Raw genomic sequence first — 7,686 nt, forward strand, 5'->3', positions numbered from 1 at the left:
GCTTACCCAGCCCTTCCCAAGGCTTTAGATCTTTACCTGCTTGCTAAGGTATTCTTGTTTGTCTGTCTTATTACTGGAGTTCTTCTTGTTGCTTAATTACAGTGTTGCCAAAAGTTCTTGTCATACTGAAAACAAGATTTGAACTGAATCCAAAGACTCTGAAGTTGGTGCAGCTGTATGAACTGGGTAGGAACTGGCACATGCTTCCTAAGATTTGAAACTATTAACCATATATTCAAGGAAATGGCATCTGAAATATCCTTATTTCAGGTGATAACTGATAATTTTAAACAAGTGCAGCTTTTGATTTTTATTACAACTTCTGTCAAGAGGCTAAGACTAGCCAACCCTAGCCAACTAGCCAGCTCATTTGTGAGTTAGCAATAGTAATTAGAAATGCCTGGTCTGCAGTGATATGTACATACTCTGGTAAAGATTGATAATAGGAAAGTGGTCACTCAGAAGCCATTCTGTCAAAATGCCTCTCTGCTGCTTGGCCCCTTGTGTAACCAGTGGTGCCAGGCACCACAAGTCACCGGGGCTGACCTAATGACCAGTCACCACTAGTCACCACCTAGTCTCAGGGCAGCAGCAGCATTTTTATACAGAATTCCTTTCTGTGAAAGCCCTTCTAAGAATCAGCAGAGCAGCTGGCTCAGTAACTGAGGCACACAATGCACAGGGGTGACAAAAAGCTGTACAAGCAATGTAAGCCTGCCTTGTGAAGAGCAGAACAGTCAGAAAGTGCTGACAGTGTCAGTAGGTTAGGGGAGGATGGGGTGTGTTCAGTAGGGGGACAGTGTTTGTTTAGGTTTTTCCTCCTGGGACTGCTTTAGTATTTCAAGCACGTTTGGGAACTTTCTTTTCCCCCAGTGATTTGAGATGTGAACTGGACAGTGTGTACGGATCTGAGAGAATAAGACTTAGCATTGCTTCAGAAAAAGCAGTTGCATATCCTATAATGACAGCTTTGTTTCTGGGTGCCTGTGTAGACTCCGTTTTTGTTTGCTGACTTTTCTTTCAGCTTAAAATACACAAGAAGATGCCTGTTGGGGCTGGAAAATCCTGAAGATAGACAGAACTGCAGAGTAAAATGGAGCTGAAGCCAGCCTTGTCTGGGGAGTCCCTATGTGTGCTGTATCAGAGGGAGCAGCTGGGGTCTGCTACTGACACCATTATGAAACTCACATTGCTTTCCACCTGACTGTATGCTTAAGTGGGTATGCCCTGTCCAGCAAAATGGAGAGCTGATGCTTGTCTCCTTTTTTCTCAGTGTCTGTGGGAAGGTCACTTAGAGCAGCATTTGCCTGAGTCACTTTGTCACAAGCCCATTCAAAAGGCAATTGCTCCAAGATGAGGAGTAGACACAAAAGGACATACCTGTACAAGTTGCTGTTCAGAGATCTTGAAACATAAAGACACATAGCTTTGAAGGAAAAGGCCAAGACCCTGAAAATAACTGTCCAGGAAATTGTTAAAAGAATGATTGGGAGCAGCCACAGCCATTTCCAAAATCATTACAATCATCAAGCTGAGGAATGAGCCTGGTGGTAGCAGCACATCCAGATGGCCAAGGACTCCGAGGGATATTGATTATGCACCCATTTGCCTGGTTGGAATCCTGTCCACACAGCAGCCCAGAGGACACTCCAGAGGGGCTCCCAAACCCCAGGCACTGAGCTGCAGGGACTCAGCTCCCCAGCAGTGGGACAGTCACTGAGGAGGTGCAGGGAGCTCTGTGTGCAGACCTGGCATGGTGATGTGAACTTGGCTTGTCCAGAGCCACCCCAGACCCTGCACTGCAGTGCCCGTGTGTGCTGCCAGTGTGGCTGGGTGTGTGCCAGCAGTTAGGGACCCCAGGAGCTCTCTGGAAACTGATGTACAATTTGCAACACAACTTTTCCCAGCAGACTGATGGCTGTAACTGGGAGGGAGCTTTGCTCTATGCATGCTAAGCACCCTTATCTCTCAAGTGCCCTAACTAACATAATTAGATTAAACTAAGAGGAATTGGACCTAATCTTGTCTCTGTCTTAGATTCTGCCACTCCTTTTCAGACCCAGAGAAAGGACTTTGAGTCCAAAAGCCTGCCTGTTCTTTCTAGTTATATTAACTGGCCTTAAAAAAGATTTTTTTTTTTAATGTTCTTTGTCTACAAAATCTCTTTCACTCTTGCTACGATACAATTGTTAGTTCCATCCTGGAATGATTGGCATGTATGTAAATTGGAATAAAAGGATCTGATCTGAACTGTTAACTAAGTTTAAAAAAAAGAAAAGCTATGCATTAGTGTAAGAAAGCTGTCATTAAAGGGGCAGTGTTTTTAAATACAATTAAAATTCAAATATTATGGTTACCACAATATTAAGTCATTCTCTCCACAATTCACCTGTCCTTTTAATTAGGACAAAACTTTCTCCATAAAGCATCTACTTCATTTTTAGATAAAACTGTGGCTATTTAATGTTTCATTTCAAAAACTACTAGTAAGATAGAGAAAACAGCTAGTGGCATTACAACAAAACCCACTCTTTGGTTTGTTTTCTTTGTAACCTTTTCTATGATACTTACATTATGTTATGATTTTTTTTTTTTTTTACACTGACCAGCATCCTCATATACAACTGCAAAGATTTGATGTGGTAACACTAGAATAATGGAAACTACCCTAAATGTCCCTTTGCAATACATCAGCACTATGAAGAGAGGTGTGTCTCACCTGCATTAGCAAAGTAAAGGTGCCACGGACAAGGACATCAGAGGATGTCTCTTCTCCTATTTAAGTAAATATTTAAAAGACAAAAAAACCTCCTCTCCAGTATGGAACTGAAACTGAAATGTGCTACAGAATGATTCACATCAAATAAATAAATGCTTTTCAGTTGCAATCATTCCCTATTGAGTTGAAGTGGTATTATGCTGTTTTAATCTCATCAGTTCCAGAAAGCACGCACAAATGAAAAGAAGTGATTTTAACACTGTAGGAGGGGGAATAGCAGCTTGTGCAGAGCATCCAGCCAAAGGAAGAGGAATAATTTTACAATGACTGACCTCAGTTTTATGCCAGTTTACAAATTCCACTACAATTAATTTCATTATAATTTCTCCACTTCATTCCTGAAAAATTAACCCTGCATGGTAACCCATCATTCTTTAACCTATCCACAGTTTCCACACTTTCTGCCACACGAGAATTTAAAACACTTATAACCGTTTCCCAGTTCCATCTGATTGCCACTCCTACCCACCTTCACAGGGAAATTCATCTTCTGCTGCCATCTGCAACAACAATCAGCCTTAGAGGGTATCAACAAACATAGGCAACAACCTTTTGGAATGCTCCTTTTGGGCTCAAATGCTCACACAGGAACGCTCCCTGCCTAATGCTGAAACACAACCACCTCTTTGGTGAGCAGCATAAGTAATATGACAGCTTGTAGCAACGCTAAATAATCATCTACTTAGCCTAGAGCAAAAATTGAAGCAGTGGGAATGTATAACATTCAAATCGGCATTTGTTGGGGAAACATTTATCTTGTGACACAGAAACCTTATTGACTGCAAACATCCAGGAATTTCATAGTGCAGTACCTAAAGCTGGTAAATTCAGCAAAAATTACTCCAGTACTCTTGTATCTTGTTGACAGTACCTGTGCACTTTTGGAAATATCTCTTCTTAGAAGCACCAGACTTCTTTGGGAGAATTTGTCATTTGTACAACAGAAAGCTCCAGTTCTGAAAAATGATAATATTCTGATGAGATTATAGTCAGAGACAGTGCAATCAATAGTCATGCCACTAATTTGTCCTGTACTGCTAAATGTTCTGCTTGAATGAATCTCTCCCTCTCTAGACTCAGCTCTTTACTGCAAACACCTGGTTTGAGGACTGAATTTGTTCTTTCTTTTAATACTTCAGTACTCCTGGAGAGCTGTTGCTCCTCTTCATGTGGAATAGCATCTGATTTCCCAAAGTGTCCATTGGTTTGAACAGGATCATTTATTGTTAGACATACCATGGAGATGTTACAGATAGCACTTCTGAGGTTTGTCTATGCTGAAAAACAGTTCTGCCAAGGACCTTGCTCATTAAAGAGCAGGGAAAAGCAAATCTTGGTAACACCTGAGTGCATTTAAGTTAGTCTGCTTAATAAGTGTGCTTAAACAACTGCAAAAAATATGGAGGTGATTTTCCTATGCTATTGGTAATAACACAAAGGTGTATTTCTAGCTTCATTTAAAATTCAGTTTCTCATTAGTTTTGGAATGTCCTTAATACAGAAAAACAAACAAACAAAAATCTCTATTTTCCCAGTGGTGCTCATTACAGATGCAGGCTTGTCAAATTGCCACTACACTGCAGAAAGGTACACAAATCAAAAGCCTTCATACACTGGAAATTTTAACAATTTGGCAAGCAGAATATACAATGCATTTAGTTGAGAACAGAGAGTAGGCAGCAAAAGAATGGAAATATCTGGTTGGTTTGAGAGCTTGTTATTACAAGAACATTATCTTAAAGTATTATTCATATGTACTGCCAGGTTATCTGAATTCAGTCCTACCAGCATAGCTGCCTTCTTCTTGGAAAAAATATATGCTGAGCCATTGCAATTAACTAAAAAACTTTTTAATTTGAAAACTGCACAGAACTAATTGCAATTGTAAAATTTCAAACTGTTTAATTCTGTAAATAAAAAAAAAAATAAAATTAGCAGTGTTGAAAAATCTAACCAGATCCATTTTGATAGTAGCCAATGTTCACTAGTAAATATTCTCCACCTCTCTACTAGGAAGCAGCAGATGAATTCTTGCAATTCTCTTTGTAACTCTGATCCAAGTCCTTCTGAAGCCAGTGGAATGATTTATATTAAAACAGCTTATTAGATCTGCATTTTACGTGTTTGTCTCACTGAGATGAGTGCTTATTTCATCTTGATATTTCACAGCTTCAAAACTCAACTCTACAGTTTGTCAAGAGCTGGTTTTTCTCTTGAAACAGAGATAGTATATTTAAAAGAGCACTATTGGATAGCAACAGACATTTGTTACTGGTCCATGGCAAGATACCAAATTGTATCAATGCTAAGAATATAATTTCAATAAGTTTTGAGAGAAAAAGTCATACTGACCTCACAAAATGTCCTTAGGTGACACCCATAATCAAGAAGTCCCTTTTGATAGGCAGTTCTTGCTCTTGCAGGTGTACTCTCATAAGGCTGGGAAAGTCTTTATTTTTGGGGGTTTCTATGGTAATGCTGGCAGTCCTAAATGCAAACAAAAATATTTAAAAGGAGATGTTAAAAAAAAAGCATTATTCCAATGTGACTGAAGTTTGTATTTTTCTAAGAGTAGAAAGCAGAAATGTAGTATATGGGTTTAAAAATTCTACATAAATTAAATCCCATGACAAATTCAGACACATTTTTACAAACTCTTTTAGGTTTGGCATCATCAAAGACTCTTTAGAGGCAGCCTTTTAAGAATCTGCAAAAACAAAGTAACTCTTTTCATGTTTTTTCTGAACCAGGCAGCCACTTTCTACAACCTGAATTTCCATACGACCAAAATAATCTTTGCAAGGGTGCAAATGCTTGCTCCAAAAGTACATAACACAGAAGTCCAAGCAGATTTCATTGATTTTTAGAAATAGAATGATTGGAATGTTTGAAGTGAAACTTAGGCTGCCATCTTAAAAAGAAGCCTGCAACACTGGAGAGATTTTTAGATTTACTTTTTGCTGCTGGCAGTGAAACCTTGTGAGGGACAGGGCAGGGCTCAGTGAGTGCTCCTTGCCATGATCTCCATCCTCCAGCCCTGGGAGGCTCCAGGAGGAAGGTTTGGAGCTGGGAGCAGCTCTGCACTGTCCCCTCCAGAGAGGAGCTGCAGTGATGATGCTCCAGGAGGAAGGCTCTGGACCAGCTCTGCACTGTTCCCTCCAGAGAAGAGCCAGCAGCACACATGTGAGGGAAGTCCTGGCACAGCCTCAGCAAGGCTGTGGAGGTGGCACAGGTCCCCAAAGAGCTCAGTGGGGACCAGGGAATCCTCCTCCTCCCTGCTGGCACAGCAGGCTGGGAAGGAATATGTCATGTAAGCCTTTGCCTGTGTTCCCTTTGCCTTTTCCTGCTCACACTCAGCTGGCCCAGCACGCAGGCAGTGCAGGGACCTGCTGGCACTGCTATTTATACACCCTGCTTGAAAAAAGAATACTTGAAAGTGCCTCTGTTATAAGGTATTACTTGTAAAAAAAAACCCAAGCAATTCCACATCTGTGAAACTTTCCAAAAATTGCTTTCCTCAGTGTAGAAGCCGGATATATATTTGTTGAATTAGGCCCTTGATTAGGTAGGACACAAAGGGCTTTCTCCCCCTGCAATACTTCCTGCCCAACAACAGAGTTCCCCCTGCTAACCCTGGGAACATTTCATGGGGAACATTTTTTTGGTGTTATTATTGTTTAATTCCAGTATAGAAATCAGCATCTGAGCCCTTTTTTTCCCCTTTCCCCCACTCCCATTTTAATTTCAGGGTTTTTTCCAGGCCAAATTTCTTCCCACTTACTTGGTCTGGTCTTTTCATTAAAATAAGTTCTTCCAATGACCCCCAATCATTTGCCCTTCCTGTCCATTCTTGGTTATGCCAAAACTGTTAGTTCACAACAGGAAACCAATAGCTTGTGCTATCAGGAGACATTTCCTTCACAGCACAAAATGTCTGAATAATAATTTCAAGAAAGGCTTCACCCATTTCCTGTGAGTGGAGGGAAGTTTGCCTATCCCAGTCCCTCAGAGCTCTTTGTTTCCATCCCTCCATGATGTAATGCTTTCTGCATAGGGAGGATGGATAATTTTCCCTTACCAGCACTGAATTCAATGTCCTGTGCAAAGTTTTGATAAAGCTCTTCAGCAATAAAACATGTAACATTTACAAATAATAAAAAGTTAAGCTCTAGTTTATACTTGTGGAGTCTCTTTCAAAAAAACAAACTCAGCTTTTGGTGTCTGGAAAATAGCTATAATGAAAACACAGAGGCTAAATACAGTCTGGTTTATAAAAAAGTGTTACTTGCAGGCTATTTAGCACTACAACTCTACTACTGAGTATCCTCCCAGCAGGTAGGAGAGCCCATCTGGGATAAGGTACAGAAATAATGCAGATAGATAAACTTAATCATCAATTAAGCACTGCTTGGTTTCATTCCTACATAGCAAAACAGGCATAGACCAAATAGTGAAGAGTGACTGAGTTTTTAAAGTGATATTATACATCAAAGAAGGGCAATGCTAAATTGCAAAAAGGGGAATATCAAGCAATATGTTAGCTCTTCAGTGCTGAAATATTTAGGATGCATATTTTTCAGCAACAAGTGTGTCAAGCTATTCTTTATATTTTATTCTTTATATTTTCCATGACTACATTTTATTCTAAAAAATGTAGGCATAGAAAATGCCATATGGGAGCTACTTTTTCCCACTGAGCCCTAAATTTATTTTTGTTAAATTATGCAAACTGGAATCAGAATATATATTTTATTTAATTTTCTACTTTTTTTAAAAAAACAAGCTTTATAAGGGCTTGCAATTATGATTTTTTGTTACATCATATGATTTTTTTACCCACTGTTGGGGGAAGCAAGAAAGCTTAAAAGGAGAATTTGTCAGAGTTTGAGAACCTTAAAAATAACTCT

The sequence above is a fragment of the Zonotrichia albicollis genome, chromosome 11 (genome assembly GCF_047830755.1).
Source record: "Zonotrichia albicollis isolate bZonAlb1 chromosome 11, bZonAlb1.hap1, whole genome shotgun sequence".
Taxonomy (NCBI): Eukaryota; Metazoa; Chordata; class Aves; order Passeriformes; family Passerellidae; genus Zonotrichia; species Zonotrichia albicollis.